General features: G+C 37.4%; 1 protein-coding gene and 1 pseudogene across 1 annotated transcript in view; one reads left to right on the plus strand and one right to left on the minus strand.

The window, feature by feature from the left end:
* LRP1B (LDL receptor related protein 1B) overlaps positions 1-14449 on the minus strand; it is a 1933320-nt gene that overhangs the window by 586359 nt on the left and 1332512 nt on the right. The gene's annotated exons all lie outside the window — the stretch shown is intronic.
* On the plus strand, positions 13282-13990 carry LOC102976517 (swi5-dependent recombination DNA repair protein 1 homolog; annotated as a pseudogene).

A 14449-nucleotide genomic window follows, 5' to 3' on the forward strand; every position in this document is an offset into this window, starting at 1 on the left:
CTTTTTCTAATTCCATTGATTTGAGTCTTCTCCCTTTTTTTCTTCATGAGTCTGGCTAATGGTTTATCAATTTTATTTATCTTCTCAACGAACCAGCTTTAAGTTTTATTGATCTTTGTTATTGTTTTTTTTTTTGTTTCTATTTCATTTATTTCTGCTCTGATCTCTATGATTTCTTTCCTTCTGCTAACCTTGGGTTTTGTTTGTTCTTCTTTCTCGAGTTCCTTTAGATGTAAGGTTAGATTGTTTATTTGAGATTTTTTGTGGTTCTTGAGGTAGGCTTGTATAGCTATACACTTCACTCTTAGAACTGCTTTTGCTGCATCCCATAGGTTTTGGATCATCGTGTTTCCATTGTCATTTGTCTCTAGATATTTTTTGATTTCCTCTTTGATTTCTTCAGTGATCTCTTGGTTATTTAGTAACATATTGTTTAGCCTCCATGTGTTTGTGTTTTTTACCTTTTTTTCCCTGTAATTTATTTCTAATCTCATAGCATTGTGGTCAGAAAAGATGGTTGATATGATTTCAATTTTCTTAAATTTACTGAGGTTTGATTTGTGACCCAAGATGTGATCTATCCTGGAGAATGTTCCATGTGCACTTGAGAAGAAAGTGTAATCTGCTGTTTTTGGATGGAATGTCCTATAAATATCAATTAAATCTATCTGGTCTATTGTGTCATTTAAAGCTTGTGTTTCCTTATTAATTTTCTGTTTAGATGATCTGTCCATTGGTGTGAGGTATTAAAGTCCCCCACTATTGCTACTCCAGCTTTCTTTTGATTTCCATTTGCATGGAATATCTTTTTCCATCCCCTCACTTTCAGTCTGTATGTGTCCCTAGGTTTAAGGTAATTATCAATATGTATGTTCCTATGACCATTTTCTTAATTGTTTTGGGTTTGTTTTTGTAGGTCCTTTTCTTCTTTTGTGTTTCCCACTTAGGGAAGTTCCTTTAGCATTTGTTGTAGAGCTGGTTTGGTGGTGCTGAATTCTCTTAGCTTTTGCTTCTCTGTAAAGATCTTGATTTCTCCATCGAACCTGAATGAGATCCTCTTAGGCTGTGTTCATTTCTTTTCATTCTTTTTTCTTTATTCTGTTCCACAACAGTGAATTCCACCATTATGTCTTCCAGGTCACTTATCCATTCTTCTGCCTCAGCTGTTCTGCTATTGATTCCTTCTAGTGTAGTTTTCATTTCAGTTACTGTATTATTCATCTCTGTTTGTTTGTTCTTTAATTCTTCTAAGTCTTTGTTAAACGTTTCTTTCATCTTCTTGATCTTTGCCTCCATTCTTTTTCCAAGGTCCTGGATCATCTTCACTATCATTATTCTGAATTCTTTTTCTTGAAGGTTACCTGTCTCCACTTCATTTATTTGTTTTTCTGGGGTTTTATTTTGTTCCTTCATCTGGTACATAGCCGTCTGCCTTTTCATCTTGTCTATCTTTCTGTGAATGTGGTTTTTGTTCCACAGGCTGTAGGATTGTAGTTCTTCTTGCTTCTGCTGTCTGCCCTCTCCATTTTTACTTTTAAAAATATAAACCATAGTACATTCTATTGTTTACATTTTCCTCCTCTCTCTCCAATTAGAGATACTTGACTTAACTTTTGTTTTTCTTAAAAACCAAATGATATAAATAAAAGTATATTTCAAATTAATATGGAGTACAGATTTTATTATTTACAGTCTGAACCATGGTCATAGTAGTATTGTGCTATATCTCTAAATGAACAGCAAAATCCAACAAGATATCTGAACAACTATAAAAAGGACTGTTCTCTAAGTTTTGTTTAAAGTTCGTAAGCTTTTAATCATTTGCACTCTCCATTACTGGATTCTTCACAGTTATAGCAACATATTTTGTATAGTTTATGCTTCTTTCTCTGAAATTTTATAAATGTGCACTATTAACTTGTATTGAGTGTTCATTTGGTAGCAGAGACTCTGAAATGTGCCACAGATAAAAAATAGTCTGGTAGCCAGAATTCTAGTAAAATTTCACAATTATTATTATAGTACATCAAACTGTCATAGCAAAGCTATAAGGATGCTACTCTCATTTTTCATTTCATAGATGAAGATTCTGAGATTCAAAGAGATTATTTTAATCAAATACACATAAATGGCCTGTCTCCAAAACTAGTGTTCTTTCAAAGTCTCCATGCTCAGTGTATTAAAAAATTTAAGGTAATGAAATAATTTTTAATAAAAATCATAATTTTAAAGGTTTTGAACAATTTAGACTTTTCAACATGCATCTAACTTAATGACAACTGAGACCACATCAGTTTCAACCTAGAAGATACACATTAATAATAACCATCCCTTTCTAAATCTTATTTTGTGCAATGCACAATTCTAAACACTATAGATTAATTCATTTTATCTTCACAATTCTATAAGGTAAGTACTACTATTATTCAACCATCTTACAGTTAAGAACACTGAAGCAAAGAGAGGTTAAGTGGTTTTTCCTGGAACACAGAATGAATAGTGGCTCCAGGTTATGAATCAAGCACTGATTTTAGAGTCCATGACATAAATCTCATTTCTACACTGTCTCCTTCCATAGATGGATAGAGTTTAGTCTTCTTTCTCTTGACATATAGATATGGAACTTAGATTATGATGGTGAAGTTGAGTAGCTCATTCATTTATGTTTTTATTTACACTCACAAATTTATTTTTAGGAACAGAGAAGTTCTCTGTGAAGAAAAAGGGCAGAGACTTTGTAAGAGACTATTTTGAAAGGTGTATAGCACAGTATAGTGGACTGAGCACGTGTTTACACTTCCGTTTCTTCTACTAACCCACTGCAATAGAAATATGGAAACATAAAACAGAAAAAACCCATAGTGAATCCACATAACAAAGAAGAGAATGACAGGCATATAAACAAAGTGTACAAGATGGTCAGTGTACGGAAACAGGAAAATGGGGAAATCGGCAGATAAAGTTGCAACCTAGAATGTGATTTTTTAAAGGCTACAGAGGAATGGAAGACATCCCTTTCCACAGAACTCTAGATGACCTTGATTTTAGCTTGGAAATAACAGAGTGAAGTGCAAAGAAAGGTTAAAAATAGGGTGATTAAGTCAAGATATTTTTATATGTAATACTACCTACCACCACAATGTCCCCCACCCTTTGCCCTAAGTTTACAGATGGCTAATGGCTGATAGAAAGTCTCAAATAAATACATAAGCAAAGCTCTTTTTTAAGATACTCAGTGAAAAATTGGGGATATTAAGGCTGGTGCTCTGCAATAAGGTTCTTTTCATTCTGACCTTTGGGGAACCCAAATCCTGACCTTCTAAAGCAAAACCTGCAAACTCCCTCCTGTAAGACATCTTCATGCCATGCACCTATCTGTGCCTTCAGGAGAAAGCTTCATGTGTTAAATCTCTAAATGTAATGCAGTATGTGTTCAAAGCTATGCAGAGCTCCCAAGAAGAGATCCCCCTGCAAGGAAGATACCAAGTGAAAAGAGTTTTATTTTCATAAAGATAGAGGAAACCCAGGATAGATCACCCAGTCCTTTCTTAAATGTCATGGGAAACCAGGATATTCAGTTCAATGAGGAAAACTAGCAGAGTGGAAAGTAAACACTAAGATAAAACACAGAGATGCAAAATGAATAATTCAGAAAATATCTTTTAAATCATCATATATTCAAGTACATATCTCATTCTAGAAAAGTTAAAGATCATTTTAAAAAGTAATATTTAGAGAATAAAACAGGACTCAGAGATTAAAAATTATGTCTAAGTAAAAATATTTTTAATAGAATGGCTAGAAAATGTGGTTGAGGAAATCTTTCATAATAAAGAAGAAAAAGACAAACAGAAAATACGATAGAAAAGGAAAGAAATAAAATGTCAGTCAAAAAGTCCAAAAGCTGTACTTGGAATCATTGAATTCTTCACTTCCATGCAGTCACAGAAAAAAAAAAAGAAGAAAAATTCCAGTTTTACTTAAAAATGTCCTTAATTGACCAGTAAAAAGTATCAATTTTGTTAAATCTTGACTCTTCAGTCCAGGCCTTTTTAATATTCTGAGTGACCAAATCAAGAGTGTGCAGAAAGCACTTCTGGTGCATAGTGAAGTATGACTGTGTGGAAGAAATGTACTTATGAGATGGCTTGAACTGTAGGAAGAATGTGCTACTTTTTTCACAGAAAATCATTTTATTCTTGAAAGAATGTCTGACAATCTATGGTTATTCAGACTTAGGTATTTGGCAGATATTTTCTCAAAAAAAAAATGATGGAGAACAAAGTTAGAAGACTGACAATACCAAACTTTGAGACTTATTATAAAGCTACAGTAATTGAGACAGTGTGGTATTGTTGAAAGAATAAGTTTTCTTTATAGAGCCTATGCTCTAGTGAGGGAGACAGACAAGAAATAAACAAATAGAAAAGACATCATTAAAATTCCTATAAATCAACAGCAAATAAATAAATAACTTGATTGAAAATGGGCAAAGGACTTAAATAATCATTTCTCCAAAGAAGACATGCAAACAGCCAACAGGTATATGAAACAGGTATATAAAAAGAAGCTCAACATCATTAATCATCAGAGAAATGCAAATCAAAACTACAGTGAGATATCACCTCACACCTGGCTATCATAAAAAAAAACAAAAAACAAACAAAACAAAAAACATAACAATGCTGGCAAGGATGCAAGGATGTGGAGAAATTGAAACTCTTGTACACTGTTGCTAGGAATGTAAAATGGCACAGCCATTATTGAAAATAGCATGGAGATTACTCAAAAAATTAAAAATAGACTACAATATGACCTAGCAATTCCAGTTCTGGGTATATATACAAAATAATTGAAGCCAAAATCTTGAAGAGATATTAACACTCCAATGTTCACTGCAGCATTATTAATAATATCAAAGGTACAGAAACAACCTAAATGTCCATCAAAAGATGAATGGATCAGGGCTTCCCTGGTGGCACAGTGGTTAAGAATCCACCTGCCAATGCAGGGGACACGGGTTCAAGCCCTGGTCTGGGAAGATCCCACATGCCACGGAGCAACTAAGCCCATGCACCACAACTACTGAGCCTGCACTCTAGAGCCTGTGAGCCACAACTAGTGAGCCCCCGTGCTGCAACTAATGAAGCCCATGTGTCTAGAGCCCGTGCTTCGCGGGACATGGGTTCAAGCCCTGGTCTGGGAAGATCCCACATGCCACGGAGCAACTAAGCCCATGCACCACAACTACTGAGCCTGCACTCTAGAGCCTGTGAGCCACAACTAGTGAGCCCCCGTGCTGCAACTAATGAAGCCCATGTGTCTAGAGCCCGTGCTTCGCAACAAGAGAAGCCACCACAATGAGAAGCTTGCTCACCTCAACAAAGAGTAGCCCCCACACCACAGGTAGAGAAAGTCCGCGTGGAGCAACAAAGACCCAACACAGCCAAAAACAAAAAATAATAATAATAATTTAAAAAAAGATGAATGGATCAATAAAATGTGGTATGTATATACAATGGAATATCATTCAGCTTTAAAAAAGAGGAAAATATTCTGGTGGGGGATGCTGATAACAGGCAAGGCTACACATGTGTAGGGATAGGGGAATGTAGGAAATCTCTGTTTTTGTGTCAATTTTGCTGTGAACCTAAAACTGCTCTAACAAAATAAAGTCTTCTACAAAAAGGGAATTTTGCCGTATGCAACAACATGGATGAACCTTGAGGAAATGATGGTAAGATTAGCCAGTCGCAGAAGGATAACTATTGTATGATTCCACTCACATGAGGTATCTAAAATAGTCAAACTCATAGTAACAGAGAGTAGAATAGTGGTTGCCAGGGCCTGAGGGAGGGGGGGAAATGGGGGAGTTGCTGTCCAGCAGGTATAAAGTTTCAGTTATAGAAAATGAATAAGTTCTAGAGATATGCTGTAAAACATTGTGCCTACCACTAATGATACTGTATAGTGCACTTAAAAATCTGTTGAGAGGATAGATCTCTTGGCAAGTGTTCTTACCACAATAAAAAAAAAAAGTAAGATAAGAAAAAAATGAAGACTGCCATTAGTCCTATAAAGAAAACATGCAGTTTCATTTTTTAGTTAGTTTCCCTACCTTTGTCTGCATATAACTCCATTCTACTCACCCTTCATTGCACAAGTCTAACCCCACCCTCAGTGAAATACTTCAAACTAGCACATCCCACGTTGACTCTTCCTTCACATTGATTCTAAAGCCTCTATAGACAGAATCATATGGTTTCATGTTAAATCATTGCTTTTTCTTTTCTTTTCACTTGTACTAATTTTGACTCCTTATCCAGAGATGAAAACTCCTGAAAACAAGGATGCTGTCTTGTACTTCTTCGTATGCTTCACAGTGCTTTGCATTCTTTTGAACTGAGCATGATGTAGAAATTACCTAAATACTGTGAAATGACTGGGGAAATAATATCCCTAAAAATATCTCCCATAATAATTCATCACTTAGAAAACATTTAAATAAAGCCATCTCTCCAATTTCTTCTTGATATTATCTTTTAAAAATTTCTTTTTAAATATCCTTTTTCAAGGTCCCTCTAACATAAAGAACTTCGGTTTTGACTGTGTAATTATTATTTAGAATCACATTTGCTTCTCTCACTTTTTTTCTCATACTGTTATTCATACAAATATACTAGAATCTTCAGAAATTACCAGATTTCAAAAATTGCTTGCTTAAGTTGTATGTAAGTAATTATGAATTTCTCTATTTCACTATTACAGGCTGAACTGTGCACTCCAAAATTCATGTGTTAAAGTTCTGTCAGTACCTCAGAGTGGGGCTGTATTTGAACATAAGGTCTTCAAAGAGATAATTAAGTTAAAATTAGGTTATTAGTGTGGGTCCTAATCCAATATGACTGATGTCCTTATAAAAAGAAAATTAGGACACAGACACACACAGATTGAAGACACAGGAAGGAGAAGATAGCCATCTACAGGCCACGGAGAGAGGCCTCAGAAGAAATCAACCAGGTCCACATCTTGATTTCAGACTTCAAGACTCCAGAACAGTGAGAAAGATTTCTGTTAAGGTACCCAGTCTGTGGGATTTTGTTATGGCAGCCCTAGCAAACGAATACATTTACTAATAGGGATATAGAAGAAATTTATGAGCTATAAAAAAGAATTCATATAAATATCATAAATATAAATTGATTCTACCATACAGTCTCCAAGCTCTTTACTCAAAAGAGAAAGAGACAGAGAGAGAAATAAAGAAAGGAAATAAATTTACTGTGACCTACTAAGTTCCAAAGCCTTTGCTAGGCTTTGAACATAAGCACATATGATTGCCTCATCATAAATGAGATGTGATGTGTTAAAACACCTGACAATAAACAAAATCTATAACTTTAAAAAAAATCCATAAATACAGCAACAAACATCAAAAGAAATAGCCCAAAGAGTTGAGATTGTATCTACTGCCTAGGAATTTGGGTAGGGGAGAATTCTCACTTGTGACTTCAATAACTAAGTTTCACCCTAATAGCTCCAAAATCTCTCTCATATGCCTAACTATCCTCTTAATCTTCAGTCCATGTATCCTACTACATCATAGGAATTTCTACCTGACTATAATGAAGTCACTACAAACTTTACATGACCAAAATAAAATCCATTTTATTTTTCCCATGTATGCTTCTTTCCCAATAGACTTCTGTTATGAATTTTTGTGTCCCCTGCTAAATTCATATGTTGAAATCTTACTCCCAAGGTGTGGTGCCTATGGGGGGTGATTAGGTTGTAAGGGTGGAGCCCTCATGAATGGAATTAGTGACCTTAGGGAAGGCACACCCCTGAGAGCTCTTTATCCCTTCTGCTGTGAGACAGTAAGACCAGCTGGCTGGCTGTCAACGAGGAAGCATATTCTCATCAGACACTGAATCTGCTGCCTCCTTGATCTTGGACTTCCCAGCCTCCAGAACATTGAGAAATAAATGTTTGCTATTTAAGCCACCCGACCTGTGGTATTTTTGTTATAGCAGCCTGAACTAAGACAGCTTCTGACAGTAAATGGTCCCCAACGCAGTCATCAGAGGTACAAACTAGACAGTCATCTTTTTTTCCCCCTATCACCACCATGGTGTTTCCCAGGTGCCTTTCTGATCTGAGCAAGCCCACTTAATTCTTCACTTTATATTCTCAGGAATGTTTTATTTTCTCTCCATTCCCACTAAAACTGCTTAGCTCAGGACCCCATTATTTCTCACTCCCCTGACTATCATTGTTGAGGAGACACTAGAGTGATCTTTCCAAAATGCAAATCTAAGCATGCCACTCTGCCACTTAAAATTCTCCAATGGCTTGCTTTCCCCTGCCAAACCACTTAGCATGGCACAAACGCCATCCATGATTTGATGCCTACTTAACTTTCCATCACCAGATCTATTACTGCCCACTATGCACCATGTTCCAGGAATACTGAACTGCAGTCAACTTTCAATTTCCCAAGGATAGATTAACCACGTTATAGGAAAAAAAAAAAAAGATGAAAATAAGCCAAAGACAGCTTATTTGTAAAGAAAAAGAAGTAAAACTGTTGTGAATAAGAGAAAAATCTACATATCAGAATGAGTCTATTACTTATAATTATATAGGAACCATTCCACTTTTACATTGTACCTACTGCAAATCAGGAACGCCCCTCCACCTGGACAGTTAGAGGTGAATATGCTTGCTTACAGTAGTCTGTTAGCCTGTTAAGTGCTCTTTGGTGCAGGAGCAGCTTTTTGCAGTTTGTCTGAAGCTCTGGGCAAAAATCTATTTCTTAGGGCAGTGACGGTACTAGAAGTCTCTTTGCTCTGCCTTCTCCCAAGACTTGTTTTTATTTATTTTTCTTAAACAGAGAATCTGGAGAATGACAATGAAGGTGGGATGGAGAGCACTGAAGAACAAAGCCCAGAATTTTGCTTTGAAGCCTTTGTGACCTTGAACTGACAAATGTGGTGCAAAATTCTCTCAGTTCATTGTTACATTGAGGTTTGCCTTACTGAGAACTGAGGGGGTAGTCTGAGGTTGCAGCGAAAAAAACTTGAGAATGGCAGGTAATTTAATTTCCAAGTTGATGGCCTGACTGTGCTGCCAGTGAACTAGTATTTGTGCAATGATGAAGGAGAGAATGATAGTGAGAGGGGAGAATTTGCTGACAAAAACAAGGCAGCTCCGAAGAACTGCTTGCTGGGATATTTAGAAAACAAAAAGTAGAGTTTATTCAATGAAAAAGATTGTTTTCATCGGAAAAAGGGAAGAGGAGAAAGAGGAGGGGGAGGAGGAGAAGACCTACTCAGCTCAGAGCAGACTATTTCAATATTTTAATGAAATATATTTGAATTAAATATCTACCTTGTATCACAGTTGTGTTGAATTGTGTCTGAACAATGTTTTTTCTGTATTCACCCAATTTCCATTACCCTAGATAATAGGATAATATAGAGTGGATATAATTTTCCAAAACAATGATTCATTAATATCCTATGCCCTTTTATATTTGTCCTCAATTTACTTCCTCCATATGGAATCCTTGCCTCCACTGCTACACCTAGCTGTACTCCCATTATCTGAATAAGGGACACATACCCAGATTTCTAGACTCAGCTCAAATAGTACTGCTGTTTGGGAACTTTGACTGTTCCCAAGACGTAGAGTGGTTCACCTGACCCTTTGTGTTGTTCTGTGTACAATTCTAACATTCCTAATCCTATGGCACTATATTTATTTACATGTCTGTCTCCGTGTTTAAAATGAAAGACTCTTTGGGGGAGGAATTAGTCTTATTAACTCTTATCCTCCATATATATGCCAATGCCAGTTACAGGGATTTTTTTTTTTTTTTTTTTTTTGCGGTACGCGGGCCTCTCACTGTTGTGGCCTCTCCCACCGCAGAGCACAGGATCTGGACGCGCTGGCTCAGCGGCCACGGTTCACGGGCCCAGCCGCTCCGCGGCATGTGGGATCTTCCCGGACCAGGGCACGAACCCGTGTCCCCTGCATCGGCAGGCGGACTCTCAACCACTGCGCCACCAGGGAAGCCCACAGGGATGGTTTTTAAGGCTGGTTGAGAGTCACTACAGTAGGTGAGAGAGTGTGGCTTGGAGTCACAAACGTACTTTGATATCTGGGTGATTTTGAACAACTTACTTGGACTCTTATTATTAGTCTCCTCATCTGTAAAACAAAGAAAATTCTACTACACTCATATATATGAAATAGTTAGCCAAGTGACTTGAACGGTAAAGACACTAATCGGTACCTATATACAACAAAAGAAAGAATGAGTCAAAAAAATAAAATCTAAAACATACATGTGACTATACTGATTCTAATACATAAACAATTCAGAAAAACATTTCTACCTACTGTCAGTTGGAATGTGTGTGGAATTATTTTTCCAGAATTAATGGTGAATTACTGTATTTCTATGATTTTACACTACTTCTCTTGTGGCTAGCAGAATGTGCCACCCCAAAATATGCCTCTTTGGCTTGGATTATTTGGAACTGATAATTTTAAGGAAAACCAGACACATGAGAAGCTCTGAAAACAGAGTAGGAATTACCTTTTGGTATGAAAAATTTACATTAGAAAGTGGGCCTGTACCAGGAAGAGAGCTATTACCTGAGATAACTTTTTCATCTCAGAGAGTTATCTGCAAGGCAGGGCAACCTCTGTTTACTAAACATCTCCTATTCTTACTTTTCCATGAATTGCCTTCTCTTCTTTGAAGCCATAGACCCCTTTCCTTAACTCAGGAAATAAATGGTACATAAAATAATAAATGGTATATAAACCTCCATAGTATAGCCATCTTTTGAATTTTATATCTTTGTGGGGCTCCTGTACATAGATAATTTTTTTTTTCTCTTGTTAATCTGTCCTTTATTGCAAGGGATATCGGCCAAGAGTCTAGGAGGGTAGAGAGAAAATTGTTTCCTCCCTCCCCCTTACCACTAGTTAGATTCATTCACCTGGAGGCTGGTTGAGATTAGTAGTGTAATTCCTGACAATGGAAAAGAATAATGCTAATTGCCTGTGGTGATCACTCCAAAGTGATCAAGTTCAAGTCACATATAAAATGGCCTATTAAGATAGAAAAAATAGAATATTAGAACCTCAATTTATATTTGTAACTGTTGTAAGCAAGGGAGATTAACAGCATTCAAAGACAACTTAATTCTTTGTTTGACTTTTACGTATGCATTGTTTAGGAGAAAGGTTTAAAAGAATCATTTCCCTCCTGTTAAGGGACTCAGCTTAAGCAAGGTCTAAAGAGGGTTAAGTTAAATAATGACCTTCTCTGTTTTGGACTGAGTTGTGTTCCACCATCCCAGCACCCCCCACCCACCCCACCCAAATCCATACATTGAAGTCCTAACCTCTAGTGTAGACTACATTTGGAATAGGGTCTTAGAGAGGTAACTAAGGTTACAGTAGGTCATAAGGGTGGGACCCTAATCCAATAGAACTGGTGTCATTATAAGAAGACACTATACCAGGGATGTGAGCACAGAGGAAAGACCACATGAGGACACAGTGAGAAGGCGGTCATCTGCAAGCCAAGGAGGCCTGGGGAGAAACCAAACCTGCTGACACCTTGATCTCGGACTTCCAGGCTCCACAACTGTGAGAAGATAAATTTCTATTGTTTAAGCCACCCGGTCTGTAGTATTTTGTTATGGCAGCCCTCACTGACTAATACACTGACATATATCTGCTAACTTATTAGGAGCAGAACAGAGCACTGGGAAAGTTATTTAAAAGAGTCTGAGACATTTTGAAGGTCCAGGCTGACCTTAGGAGCACAATAGGAGAAGTACAATAGGAGCAAATGAGAGAAAACTCACCCTAAATTAAAGCAGATCTGAACCTTACCTCTAAAATATACTCCAATTACCTACTTCCAAATTATTTCTAAGACCTCCACTGCTTCCACTTCCACTGCTACCACACTAGTCCAAGCTGTCACAAACTCTCACCTGAACTCCTATACCAGCCTCCTAAAGTTCACCAGCATCCATCCTTTTCCTCTCCCATAGTAGAGTCTTCACACAGCATTGAGTAATCATTTTAAAACACCAACCATGATTTAAAAACTCCTGTTTAACTCTTAAACTGGCTACTAAAGTTCTCAGTCTTTACGGTAGCAGGCAAGTCCCTCAGAATCTCATCACCCTTGGCCCTCCTCTCCTGTGGCATGAAGCTCCTGCTACTGCAGCCACATTAGCCAGAAACTGCCAAGCATTTTCTGGCCTTAAGGCGTTTTTACTTGCTATTTTCTCTGCCCAGAAAGCTCTTCCTAAGACATCTTCACAAGGCTAGATCTTGCATGCCATTCAAGTGTAAGCTCAAATAGCACCTCCTTGGCAAGGACTTTATGGAAACTCTTCTTTTATTTCACACTGCTTTTCCCCATCTGATATTTTCATAAATTTTTATGCATTTACTATCTACTCCAGCTAAATGCAAGTTCATGAAGATAGAGATTTGAGCTGCTTTTCTCACCCCTATGTCTCTAGCTCCTTGAAAAGGCATAATCTAAATATATAATGATTAATAAATGCTCCCTATTCTAATAGAAATTCTAGTTCTAGAAATAATTGGGGCTGATACTAGAAATACCCCCAATTCAATCACTCTGATGCTTAGGATATGCTTTGGGCAAAAGGGCTGTGTAGGAATGAGAGAGAGAAAAAGATAAATTGAAAAACTGACCACCTAGAATTATTATCACCTGGAACCTGAGCAGTTTCATGGATTTTTCTTTTTTCTTTTTCTTTTTCTTTTGTTTTGATATCCCTGAATACGTGGGGCACGGGAAAACCGATCTTTTTCTTAAAGTAGCAACGGCGTCTCAAATTTCTGATGCTGAGTTTCATCAGTGAACCTGGTTAAGGCAGCAAGTAGTGACCTGGTACTGCTCCTTCCATGGCAGTCGTGGTAAATGGGGACATTTCTAAGGTTGGGTGCCAGCTCTCTACTAAGTAGTGAGGCATGGCTAGAAGAGGGAGTATCTAAAGGTCAGCAATTAAGATCTTCCTCAGGAAGTAGCCCTGGGTTCCTTTTAGAGATTGCAAACAATAGGAAGATCCATTTAAAATCAAAGTAAGCAGAGAGCTGCAGCTGCTTGTGTTTTCTGCACTCTTTGGGGATGGCTGAGGGAGATGGGAAGCAGGTGATATCTGAGAACTGGAATTTGAGGATCAACGCTGGAGCTGAGTAGAGTTTCCTTTCCTCCAGGTGAACCAAGATTTCATTTTTAAGATGGGAAGTCTAGGAAACTCAGCCGTGATTTTACCTAGCACTCCACAGGCCTGTGCCAATCCACCATCACCCCACACAACCAGTACAAGAAAACAACCTATGAGTGTAACACGTAGAGAAAATGATTAAGCAAAACAAGATCTTCATTTAATTTCTTGTACAGTGTGGTAAAAGATCTTAAAGTAGAGAATGAAGAGAACTGTTAGACCTTTTCAGAGAATCCAGCACCTTCAACACAAGGAAACAGCTTGGAATTTCAAAAAAAAATTTAAACACATAGACAGTGAATATGAAGTACGTGTTTGAAAAATACCATCAAGAACATCAATGCATGTGGATCTGAAACACTTGATACTGGGTCATGCAGTGATCTTCAAACTGATTTTCTGAATGAGAATCTTCCAAAAAAAAGATTGAATGAAGAAAAAACAAAATTGGTGAAGCAGGTTCAAGAGAAAGGAGACTTTCTTCAGAGGCTAAAACTAGTTAAAATGTATAGATCAAAGAAAGGTCTGTCTCAGACACAGTTGTTAACAAAGAGGTGGAGAAGCTGCAGCCAGCTGTTGCTGAGTTGCAGTCAGGTGTGTCTAAGAAATCAAGGTTTACTCAGTTGATAGACCACTATGGGTTACATGAGAAATTGCTACACTATAACAGAAATGATGAAGAACTTATAGGTGTTTAATTAATAATTTTTTTCCAGAATATCTTTGTAAATGACAACTTAATTAAAAGATACTTATACATTTTAAAGGGAAGATATAAACCATTAAGGGCTTAGAGAAAGATATCATGGTGAACCTGGATCAATTGAGGGCATTCTGTTATATAAACATAAACTAAGATCTAAAATGAAGATTTAGTACTTTGAATATATTTTTCAAAACACTTGACAGTTAAAAAAATTTTAATCATGTTTAAAAAAATTTGTACAGGGCTTCCCTGGTGGCGCAGTGGTTGCGCGTCTGCCTGCCGATGCAGGGGAACTGGGTTCGCGCCCCGGTCTGGGAGGATCCCACATGCTGAGAAGCAGCTGGGCCCGTGAGCCATGGCCGCTGAGCCTGCGTGTCCGGAGCCTGTGCTCCGCAACGGGAGAGGCCACAACAGAGGGAGGCCCGCATACCACAAAAAAAAAAAAAAAAAA

This window comes from Physeter macrocephalus, chromosome 2, assembly GCF_002837175.3.
Source record: "Physeter macrocephalus isolate SW-GA chromosome 2, ASM283717v5, whole genome shotgun sequence".
Taxonomy (NCBI): domain Eukaryota; kingdom Metazoa; phylum Chordata; class Mammalia; order Artiodactyla; family Physeteridae; genus Physeter; species Physeter macrocephalus.